Source organism: Neofelis nebulosa, chromosome 5 (genome assembly GCF_028018385.1).
Source record: "Neofelis nebulosa isolate mNeoNeb1 chromosome 5, mNeoNeb1.pri, whole genome shotgun sequence".
Classification (NCBI taxonomy): Eukaryota; Metazoa; Chordata; class Mammalia; order Carnivora; family Felidae; genus Neofelis; species Neofelis nebulosa.
In genome coordinates this window covers 37,891,767-37,904,359 of record NC_080786.1, presented here as the reverse complement: position 1 = coordinate 37,904,359, position 12,593 = coordinate 37,891,767, and the positions used below count along the sequence as shown (strand labels likewise).

Here is a 12,593-nt window from a genome sequence, read left to right as displayed (position 1 = left end):
GTAACATAATAAGGGTAATCAAATATCATGCTTTGGGTGGTAAGCTGATCTAAACTAAGGATCATAAAGGAATGTTATCCCCCTCCTCTGCAAGAACACAATTGAGCATTTGGCTGGTTCATTACGAAAGGACTGGCACAAGGGCACAGCCTTTGTTGGACTCCGTGCATAATACAGAAAAGGGAATTCTGGCTCCTTAGAAAGCCAGAAAAGGTTTTTTAAGAACTATGTGAAATTTGTCCATGGCACTTACTTTCTAGGACTCACTGGTCATGATGTGTTTGTTTCTCTAAGAAGAGCCGCAGAGTAACTCTATTCTATGATGCATACAAATAAATTTAAGTGGTTGACTCCTTCACAAAGCTGAGCAGATAAGTCTTAACTTACTACTTAGGTTTGAGAGCTCAAGTCACTGCACAAAGGAAACATACTTAACTTTTTAGAAGCTGGCCCCTTTTAAGAAAACTTAAGAGTCTTGAATTCTTCGTCACTAAGAGCTATGCAAACTGCCAGCGGTATCAGTATCCAAGTTTCCTCGACATGCATCATTCAAGACCTTCTCAGCTTTACATGGGCTGGGAACTGCTCATTTTCTGTTTTACTAAGAAAAGAGCTCAGGTGAGGCTGCTAGGGTAAAGATATATGGTTCTCCAGCCAATTTGCAGAAACCATTAAAAATGCTCACAGTGAAAGGCAACAATGCTTATTTGTACACTATATAAGGAAATTTTCTGAAAGCCTTCAGCCTCTTCCCAAATTCTATGAAACAGTGATGGGAAAAAAAGCTTTTAAGTGAGAGCACTATCTCCAAGTACATTCTGGTACTTAAAAATGTAGAAGAGTGAAAATAATGGTAAAGGATTTATTTCAATGAGTTTTTTCAGACTCCATATGGTTAGATATTATCTCACCACATCCCAATACTGGCAACATCTTCTATTACCATTTATTTTACTTATCTGTGGAATTCTTTTAAAAAAAAGAAAAGTTTTGTTTATCCATGATTAAACCATAGATTGGAAGAAGTGTTTCATTAGACTGACTCAAGCTTTGAAGCAATTATACATACACATTCTAAAGGGCACAGAAAGAATGTATGTTAGCATATTCCTAAGAATTTATATACATTTCTAAAGGAAAAATTAAAGCCAAATCAAAAAATTACAAACTGAATTTTAACCAACCCTGAATAAACCAAAACAGCAGTTTCTTACCTAACAAGTATTACTTAAGGAAGAAATAGTTTTCAAAACAGAAATATTAAAAGAGAACAAAGAATTATGTGACCCTCACACCAAGGTTACTATTTGCATTGATTATGCAAAGCAATCTAGCATCCCAAAGTAAAAATGCACTAAAACGAAACAAAACATGAGGGATTTACCTCAATTTAACAAATATATCTAAAAAAGCAGTTTCAGAATCTGAAGCCTGATGACTGCTATTAATATAAAGGAAAATTTTGCATACCTGCTTCTGTTGGTCTTATATCTTTAGATTTGGAGATCCAAGAAAACAATCCAGAAGGTTTAAAATTCAGTGTAAGATGTGTCTATCCTTCAATTAATCCTCTGTCAAAGTCAGTGTTTGGCCAAAGAAAATAAGCAAGGCCAAACTGAAGTATTCTGCCTACTACTAAGATTTTAATCTCAAAAGAACTTCGTCTCAAGTAGAAAGGCCAACTTACAACATGGGTGTGGTTTGGAGCTATAAAAAAATCAAGAGGCAAAATGTAGATGTCATCATCACTTGCTTGATTATGAATATGGCTTAAAATATACCAGGATTTTCAGTTTAGTCTTTAGATTCCATTCAAGCAGATCTTCTTCCCATGGAATGGGACTGTCCTGTGAGGTCTTATATCTGCCACTTTACATTTTGAAATGGCAACTTTGCTTTCACCATGTGAAAAGTCATTACGCAATGAAGTATACATGGAGAGTATCCTGAAAATAACTAGGAAATTGCATTAAACCTAGAAACAAAACAAATCCTACATCCTACTGAATTTTTTTATAATCACTGAATTCATTTCAAGGAAATGTACAAAATTTACCTTTGAATACTAACTGGAAGCATTATATAGACATATACATCATTAAAGCTAGAAAGTGCCTCAAAGGTTATAGTCCAGTTCCACTTTAAAAAAAAATGTTTGTTTGTCTATTTATTTATTTAAAGAGAGAGAGAGCTGGAGAGTGGCAGAGAGAGAGTGCCAAGCAGGCTCCAAGCTGTCATCACAGAGCCCGAAGCAGGGCTTGAACCCATAAACTATGAGATCTTGACCTGAGCCAAAATCAAGAGTCGGATGCTTAACTGACTGAACCACCCAGGCGCCCCACTCCAGTTCCACTTTTAAGTGTGGCAAGAATAGGTTCACTTAGGGGCGCCTGGGTGGCGCAGTCGGTTAAGCGTCCGACTTCAGCCAGGTCACGATCTCGCGGTCCGTGAGTTCGAGCCCCGCGTCAGGCTCTGGGCTGATGGCTTGGAGCCTGGAGCCTGTTTCCGATTCTGTGTCTCCCTCTCTCTCTGCCCCTCCCCCGTTCATGCTCTGTCTCTCTCTGTCCCAAAAATAAAATAAAAAACGTTGAAAAAAAAAATTAAAAAAAAAAAAAAGAATAGGTTCACTTATAAAATCTATAATCCATTTTTGCTGAATGGTTAATTCCCTGAGGAGGAAGTGTGAGACACATTTTATGATGCCTCCATAAAAGTAAAGAATGGCTGTTATAAATGTTATAAAACTGCTTCACAAAGTGAAAGAAAAAGTTAAGGGTTTGTATGGTACCAGCCAGTTAAAAAAAAAAAAAAAGTATCTACCGTATGATCCTGTTTATATCAAATTCTAGAAAATGAAAACTAAGCTATGGAGACAGAAATCAGATGAATGGTTGCCTGGAATAGGGGTGGAAGGAGGGACAGACTGCAAAGGGGCATGAAGAAACTTTGGAAGGTAATGAAAATGCTCTGCACCTTGATTGTAGTGATGATTTTGTGAGTGTATACATCTATCAAAACATATCAAATTGTCTGTTCTAAATGGGTGAGGTCTACTATACCTAAATTCTACCCCAGTGATTGTTAAAAACACACTGACATAGATTTAAAAGGCACTTACATTGAAGAAGGCTTACTCTTGCTCTACATGGCCACAGAATGGCTGAATTAGAACCATTAGGCCAAAATAGCAAAAAATTTCTGCATTGATACAAGGAAATATATGCTGTCCAAGTGGGTCCAGAGCCAACCTGGGCTACCTCTGGAACAGTGAAGTTCTCTTCACTGGGCATGTTCCAACACAGGCTCAAAGTACATTTTGGGGGTACAATGTTCTCTTTAGGGATTCCTACACAGAAAGTTGCATGAAGTAACCACTAATGATTCTCGCATCAAAAAATTACATTATTTTAAGGAGGACTATCTATGGATGTTTGTGACCCTGCTGTTGTTGTGTGGAATCCTGCTAACTTCCTGACTAAAACAAGGATTTGCTGTGTCTGATTTCCCTCAAGGACTTCACTTCACAGGAAAAGTCAGTTACTTGCCCAACGCAGCCTTTTTTAAAAAAATGGATCCTATATGGCTATTTTCTGATTTTTGAAAAGTAATTTGTAAAGTGGAAAATACTTGGAAAATAAGAAAATTTAAATTGCTCTCAAGCACACCATTCAGAAACAACCAGGGGGCCAATATATTATGAATTTCTGGTCTTTCTTCTACACACATGTGCGTGAATATATTTTTCTTTTAACAAAGTTCGTATCTTTCAATATATAGTTTTACTTAACGTTACTAAGGCCTTTCCCCTACCATTAAGCATTTTTTTGAAAACATGCCTTTCATGTTTCATTAACAGTCCATGTTATGACTGTACCATGATTTATTTAAGTATTCATGTTGGTAACTAAGGTGGTTTCCAATGTTTTACTTTTAGAAATAATGCTTCAACATCCCTGAACAGAGAAAATGAATGGGCCATGAATAACCCGGAATTAGACTTCTCGAATATTTTATCCATCCATTTTGTTACAAGCAACTTCACTTTCCCTTCTGCTGGGAGGTGCTGTGGGAGACAGTTACGACATGCAGTATGGTGACCGCCACCTTTGCTGACAAGAGTTTTTTCTTGGAGTATCTACTATGAACCTCAGCCAAAATTCCAGAGAGAATATACTGATTTGATCTCAATAAAAACTACTATCGCAGAAAGCGATACAGTGCCAAGACACTGCTCAGGGCCAACAACATGGTGCGCTTTTAACGACTTGTGAATATTCAAGGAAAAGTGTTGTTGGAACAAATACAGAATCAATAAATATTGGAAAATAATAACCTGACTCCAAGTTGCTTATGTAACTGAAACTACTTGATAAAGCAAGAACATTTAGAAAAGAATGTACTGTTTTGTGTTGCTATGCACCTTCAGGGCAAGAGCCACATTTTTTTACATCTCTAGAAACCCACGTATTCTTACTTGGAGAACTGTTTTCACAATGTAAGAATTTTTTCCTGTATCTTAAAAATAGCTCATTTGTCAAACTTCTCAAATGTCAGGGTAATGGTTACTCTTAAGATTAATGATAATTGGAAGGAAGCAGGAGGGTTTGGGGGATGCTGGTAATAATTCCGGTGTCTTGATATAGGTGCTTATTTCACGGGAGTATCATTTTGTGAAAACTCATCAAGTTATATATACACTCATGATTTGTACAGTTGTCTGCATGTGTACTGCCTGTCAGTTATAGACTCAGAAATGGACAAAAAACAAAAAGCCCACCCCTCTGTCCCCACTATACTACACTGGGTAATCTGACAGAATAGAAATTAACATAGTCAATAAAAGATGAATTGGAAACCTCACCTCTAACAATTCCAGTTCTATTCCTGAAATTAGACATTCTTTAGCAACGTCCTTTTGTTGACAACATGAAATAATAAATGCACATATCTTGCAGAATTTTGGAGTATCGATAATATAAGCAGTCACTAAAGTTTGCTACCTTGAATCAATTCAATAAGTAGTTCAGAGTACCTACTACGTCCAAGATGTTGTAAGGGCATCTTTTAATGCTGTGCAGATTTATGGAAGAAGACATGAGAGAGAATTTAAAATGCCCTTTGAAAGAATGACAGATGACATGGATTCTTTTTATTACTTTAAGTCATAAACGGGAAAACGAGTAGATGCCATACAGTCAGCACCTTGGAAAATGTTTTCTAGAATGACTAGGTGTCAAAACCTGTCATACACGGGTCATACACTTATTACAGATAAGTGGAAAGAAAAGACAGGAGGACACACCAGGCAGTTAAGAGGGCATGAACAAAGGTGTGGAAGTATGACAGCATAGGGCATACAATGAGGAACTAAAAGCAAATATCCTGGTTGAATGAGTGTCCCTATTTCACATCATAATTTTCCCCTGAATCTAAATTACCCTAGAAACAGGCACAATGTGAATGACTTCCCTTTGTAACACACAGAGAGAAGTGCCACCATAGCTCTCCTTGACTATACAAAAGTCCTGAAACATCCTTTACAAAACTACTTGTTTTGGAATCTGGCCCTGAGATGATTTCAATTTAGAAAAATAGCCAGTTAAATCACATTTTCCCAGACACATCAACATTAATGCCTGTAACCCTGCTGGCAGTGATAACCACTGCTATCTTATCTGTCAGCAAAGGCATACAATGCTTTGGTCAGTGGCAGGCAGAATAATTCCCCTCAAATTCTCTCATGCCCTAATCCTCAGAACCTGTGAATATGTTACCTTACATGACAAAAGGGATTTTGCAGATGTGCTTAAAGGTATGGGCCTTGGGATGGGGCAAATTATCCTAGATAATTTAGACAGACCAAATCTAATCACACGAATTCATTAAGAGCAGAGAACCTTCCCCTGCAGGGTAAGAGAAGAGGAGGAGGAGGAGGAGGAGGAGGAGGAGGAGGAGGAGGAGGAGGAGGAGGAGGAAGAGTAGGGGGAGGGGGAGGAAGGGGAGGAAGTGGAGGAGCAGGAAGGGGAGGGGGAGGAGGAGGAGAAGGAGGTGGGATTCTAAATGTAAAAAGACTGGATTCTCTAGTGCTGGCTTAGAAGATGGAAGGGGCCATGAGCCAAGGAACACAGGTGGCCTCCAGAAGCTGGGAATGGCCTTCAGTTTATATCCAATTAAAAAAATGAGGATCTCAGGTCTACCACCTCAAGAAACTGAATTCTGCCAAAAATCTGAATGAGCCATGGAAAAGATCCTCCCCCTAGGACCTTCAGAGAGGAACAGACCTCCAACACCTTGATTTTAGCCCAGTGAGGAGACCCATGACTTCCGGCCTACAGAACTGTAAGGTAACAAATGTGTTGTAGAAGTCACTAAATTGGTGGCATCTCACTAAGGGAGCAAAAGAACACTAACACAGGCTCACACGGTCTTATTCAGAACAGGATGTTCTTACCACTTTGGCCTTGGATTACCCACAGAGAGAACAGCTATCATTTAGGAGAAGCAGAGGGAAAAGAATAGTATGTTCATAAGGAAGGGCCACTGTTGGCTTTAAGACTCTCCTTAAATAAGTTTTCCCTTCAATAGGATATACACACATATTGGAATTTAGTCAAATATTTGGTTTAGCAGCTTAAAAAGAAAAACACTACAAAAATGAAAGGATTCAAGATTCTACCAATAATGATGAACAGGGTGTCTTATTCTTAACCCTAATAGACTGGGGCCCAGGGATAACTGCAAACGACAGTAAAGGCCACCCAGTAATTAGGTGCAATGGTTCTCATCAGCAGTCACAAACTCAGCCTGTGGAGCTTATGTTAAATGTAGTTTCCCGGGTCTCCTCCCCAAAGATTATCATTCAGAAGTTTTAGGGTAGGACCTAGAAGTCTGAATAATATCAAAATGCAGAATTTCAAAATTTTGTCCCCTAATGAATGATTCATGCTGCTGAAGTATTCCCATCAACCGTTCTCTCACCAACCACCTCTCTCCCATTCTGACTGAAGCCCAGTGCAATTCTTGTCAGGAGTTAGCCCAGGAGCGAGCCCATCTAGCCAAGTAGGCAGTTAACAGTATGTACAATTTTGGTACAGACAGACTTAAGACTTGATTTTGCTCTTGCTCTTGCTGACAGAGTGTTCTGGGTAAGTCACTTAAGGTCCCTGAACCTCAGTTTCTTCATCTGTATAAAGGGAATGACAAGGCCTTCCTACCCATAGAGTTGTTACCCCAATTTAGCACAGCTCTTGGAACATAGTAACTATTCAGTTACTGTGATTATTAACACCACCATTAATTCCATTTTTAGATGAAGTCTGCACAAAATATTTATCAGCAGAGGTAATTTGAATTCCTTAGCATTTTTCATTCCTGTAACAGTATCTGGAAAGATTAAATATTTAATGGAAATAAGCTTCCACTCTGGACTGCATGGAATTGAGTGTGTTTAAAAGATGCTGTATTGTTGGTGGGGGGAATAAATAAGTAAAAGTAACCATAATATCCCTATCTCTTTGAGGCTATATGTACCTAATGAGGCACAATTTTATTTCAAACCTCTAAAAACCCTGGCTCAAGCAAAACAAAAACAAAAATAAAACAAAACACACACACACACACACACACACACACACACACACACACACACACACACACAAACCCACCATTTTCCCCAGCACAAGCAGTTAGGGAATTTATCTCTTTTTCACCTTAGAACATAAAATCCCAACCACATGGATTGTTTGAGACCAGCCCTTGCCAGTGCTGAGTATTTTAATGGCTAACCAGGCCTCCATTCTAATATGAAGACTCTGAACAACCTGTTCAAGGTAACAAAGCAAGCTAAACAGTCTCAACATCCAGGTGAATAAGAAGAACATACACAATCATGTCACTGAACAATATACACAATTCAGTAACATGAAACTGAATAGACACAAACTGGAAGCAAAGAGCCCAGCGTTCTTGAGTCCATGCTGATGACAGATGATACTATCATCATTAAATGGCCTGTAGTTGGGGTCACAACTAGGAAAATAAATCAGAGAGTAAAAACTTAGTAAAATACAGATATATGAAGAGTAAATTGTAAAGAATGATGTTGGAATACAGTACCTATTCCATTACTTTCTTCCTATATATTTTAATTTTTTTTAATTGTTTTTTATTTATTTTTGAGACAGACACAGAGCATGAATGGGGGAGGGGCAGAGAGAGAGGGAGACACAGAATCGGAAGCAGGCTCCAGGCTCTGAGCCGTCAGCCCAGAGCCTGACACGGGGCTCGAACCCATGGACCGGGAGATCGTGACCTGAGCCGAAGTCGGACGCTTAACCGACTGAGCCACCCAGGCGCCCCTCTTCCTATATATTTTAGTGTTCTCCCTCTCCCTGCTTGTATTCTTTCCTCTGCCTCTCCTTTATTCTTTAGAGAAAAGGTAGGCAATGTTAACAGATGAGAAAAGGGGCATTTAAAGAAAGTCTTCATGCTTGCACCTGCTGGTCCTTCTCAGTCTACAGTCCTCTGGAGAGAAGAGGATTATCAGTTGGGGGGAAGGCCATTCTCCTATCTTCTGTTTCCATAAGGGCCTATTATAAAAGCAGGACTTCTGGCTTCTTCTCTACACTCCTTTCTCACTTTCCTGAGAAGAAAGGGAACTGACTTAGCTCACTGGTGAGAGGGTAAGTGTCTGGGGTCCACTGAAACTTATTTCTCTACTGTAGTGATTCTCATGCTTTAACTGCACCATAATCACAAGGAGGGCTTATTAAAATACAGACTTTTGAGCCCTACACCCCAGAGTCTCTGCTTCAGTTCATCTGGGTTGGAGATCACAGATCTGCATTTCTAACAAGTTTTGAGGCAATGCTGATGCTGCTTGTCTGGGGACCACACTTAGGGAACCCACTGCTTTGCTGAATGAGTTTAAAGTATTCAATGTCATGGTCCTGATGTGCCTTGCCCCTTTTCTCTTTAGCAGTAGCTTGTCCTCAGGACACAAGATCTCCCATCCCTCCATCTGGTAAGCAACCCCAGGGCAAACGTCCAGCAAGTCTGCCTGGAATGAGGTAGACAGAAGTTAAAATTTGGGGATAAAATGTATGAGGAAGACCATTTGGCCACAGGCTGCAATCATGGTCCAGTTCCATCAGTAATAAAGTGGTATTCTGAACTCCGAGAGGTCTGTATTTATTTCTCAATCAGTTCAGAGAATAAAGAGAACAATAGTATGAATTATCAGCCCCTTCAACCTAAGAGCGTTCAGCATTATGATCGTGGCAATGACTAGGAATTCCAAAAGCTGTGCCCTCATTTTGCAAGCAGTGACCCTGTCTTGCCTAAGCCATAATGCTAAAGCCAAATGACACCAAGTGTGCATACTGAATAATGTTCCTGCTCTTGAAGAACATGTAGGTATCACCAAAGTGGAGAAAAGATATAGGGCCTTCAGGAAATTCAGCCTCGATTACTTCTCTGGGTCAATCACCAACAATTGTCCAGACCAGGTTGGCTGGCTTAATAGCTCCCTCCCTACTCACAGCTAAGCAAAGCTCCCCCCAACCCCACCACCTCACTGGGCACTTCCTGATCACCCCTTCTACACATTTTCCATCCTTGGGTCCAGCAGCTCTGATTCTCTGCTATGTCCTGCCCCTCCTGCAGATGATGCTTTTGAGTCTCAACTCTCAAGTGACATCTTGGCTTCAAACCCTAACGTGTAGCTAGTCTTGCCCCATCTGAGTTCAGTTTCACACAGCTCCTGGAGCCCTTAACAGGGCTCAATATCCCCAGTCCCTCTTTATCTAGGAGAGAAATCTGGATAGCAAAAGGTTTTCCTTAAGAAGAGCAGAAAATTAAAACACAGTCTCTCAGCAAACAGAAAAGACAGGAAATAGTGAAACCCATGCCAAGTCTTGCAGGTTATAACCTCACTGCTCCCAGGGAGCCCATCTCAGGGCTTTTGTAACTTCTTTTTCACCAACCTAAAAGGCTCTCCTGGCCGCCGAGAGACAAAATGGCACCCAGGGACCACATCCTGCCTGGATGTGGCTCATTAAGTATCTTTTAAATTTTGGAGTGAACACATAAAATTAGGGATTAACATAAAACTCAGATTTCTATTTTCTCTTTTAGAATCAGGAAGTCTAGCAATACTGAGGCCACATTTCTACATGGTAGCACTGGGCTAGGCCAGTGACAGCTGCACCCTTTAGATAGGTGTAAACAGCATGCCACAATCCTATGATCCCTGGCTACTCTCATTTCCCATAGAGCATACATAAATGAACAGTGGTTAAGCATAAGCTCTATTACTTGCCATTGTTAATTTCCTGAGCTACCCCTGAACTCAAATTATTAGTACTGTGCTGTTGAGAGACCAAAATACATGCATTTTTTTTTCCTCCTCAGTTGGTAGTTGCTTCCATTCTCAGTCCTGAAGCCATAATTGTAGGAATCATGAACAAATAGACAAGTACTTACCCCAAAGTGGCACAGGCTCATGGAGGGTGTAGGTGAGGACAAAGAAGGTAAAAGGTCTCAAAATAAAAAGACAACAAATCTCCTTTTCAACATCTCTAGCTCCCTGATAGATAAGGACTCAAGAAAGAAAAAGTAGCCACATCCTGTGTTGTTTAGGGCAGAAATTCCATAATCAAAAGTGACCAAGTATAGAAATTTATAGCAGACTTAATTTTAAATTACATATAAAGCAAATAAAAGTTGTTTTTGGAAAGACCGTCACCTGGCAACCCTTTCCATTTAGAAATAAGCTAGACCAAAAACAAAAACAAAAATAAAGAAAGAGACAGACCACTGAGAAAGGAGAATCATTACCTAATTAGGAAATTATCACAGTGAAATAAAAGCATACAAAGATCTTTCTTTGTCTTGAATCATCTGTTATTTGCACATACAATGAACCAGTTGAAAGTCCTGCTAATCCACCATCAAGTGACCACAGTGTCATGGCCAGAGACTTGCCCCAGAGTGGCACAAGTTTGGGTACCTTTTGAATTCTTGGTCTTTGCCCATAAGATTAGATTAGTGGGGGGGCACCTGGGTGGCTCAGTCAGTTGGGCATCCAACTTCGGCTCAGGTCATGATCTCACAGTCCGTGAGTTCGAGCCCCGTGTCGGGCTCTGTGCTGTCAGTTCAGAGCCTGGAGCCTGCTTCAGATTCTGTCTCTCTCTCTCTCTTTCCCTCCCCCACTCACGATCTGTCTCTATCAAAAAAATGAATAAACGTTAAAAAAATTAAAAAAAAAAGATTAGATTAGTGGGTCAGTGGTCAAGGGGAATATTTGATTTTTAAAATTCGTCCTTCTCTTTTTCACTTCTCTCCTTCCAAGGCCAGCACTTCAGTGGGAAAATAAAATATATTATAACTACTTCGCTTTTTGTCTTAGAGACTTTCCAGGACAAGAATGGATTCCACAGTGCTTTTCCTCCTAGTTCAACATAAAACAGATCCAAAAGTGAATCAGGAGAAATTTTCAGTAGTCTACTAGGAATCTCTCACAGGTTGTGTTCACTTTGGGATCTAACTTTTCCATGGATCCACCTGAAGAAACAATGCAAGGAGGACTAATACTGTATCTACAGTGGAATAGCCAGCCCACTGTGAATACTAACAAGATCCCTTGGGAATATAATTACAGAGGGCTTCCACATAATGTGTCACATGCAGGAGGGTGTTTTGTAAACTCTATACACAAATATAAAGTATCTATGGTTTTTTGAGCTGGACATGATACAACACTCTGTAAATCTGGTATTGCCCTGATTCTCAGTGAAGATTCAGTTCAGAAGAGAAGATCTCAGCGCACTGTTTATCCCAGATTAGAATCTGAGTTGATTAACTTTGCTCACAGACAGAAGCAAGTAAAATTAAATCAGTGAAAACTATTAGAATACTTGCTTCCTAAATGTTTCTTTTTTCAATTACATACTTCTTAGGAAAAATAGTTTTTTTTTTAATGTTCATTTATTTTTGGGAGACAAAGAAACAGAGCATGAGACGGGGAACACCAGAGAGGGAGGAAGACACAGAATCCGAAGCAGGCTCCAGGCTCCCAACTGTCAGCACACAGCCCCACGCAGGGCTGGAACCCATGAACCATGAGATCATGACCTGAGCCGAAGTCAGACGCTTAACTGAATGAGCCACACAGGTGCCCAGGAAAAATAGTTTTTTAATTTTAGTCACCGTTTCTATTTTCTTACACTGTAATAATTAAAAAAAAAAACAGTTTAATTTAGTAAAGATATTTCAGTCCCCAAAAAGCCATAAGAGAGCATTAGGAGCCCTGACTCTTTGGGAATGAATATAGACTCTGCTTTTCATTAATTATATCACTTTGGGCGAGTTGTTCTGAGACTTGGTTTTCAGAGCCAAAAAATTAAGACAATGAGAATAATACCAACCTCATGGAGTTTAGGGAAGGATTAATGAATAGCAAAGGGCTTAAGAAAGGGCCTGACATTTTGGTAAGCGCCCAACAGATCCTAGGTATTATTTTAAATGTTAGTGATTCATGATTTTCATAAAATCAGCAGTCCCAAAAGTAATATATGTGGGGATGCCTGGGTAGT

The 12,593-nt window shown here is 39.7% G+C and overlaps 1 protein-coding gene across 3 annotated transcripts in view; it reads right to left on the bottom strand.

Annotated features, from left to right (window-relative positions):
• Positions 1-12,593, bottom strand: part of PLS1 (plastin 1) — a 106,881-nt gene that overhangs the window by 76,872 nt on the left and 17,416 nt on the right. The window contains exon 1 of one of the 3 annotated variants that reach the window (XM_058730114.1): positions 1,471-1,642. The exons of the other annotated variants lie outside the window; for them this stretch is intronic. The gene's annotated coding sequence lies outside the window, so the exon portion shown is untranslated. Of the gene's footprint in view, positions 1-1,470; positions 1,643-12,593 lie in introns of those variants that run through there. 3 annotated transcript variants of the gene reach the window in all.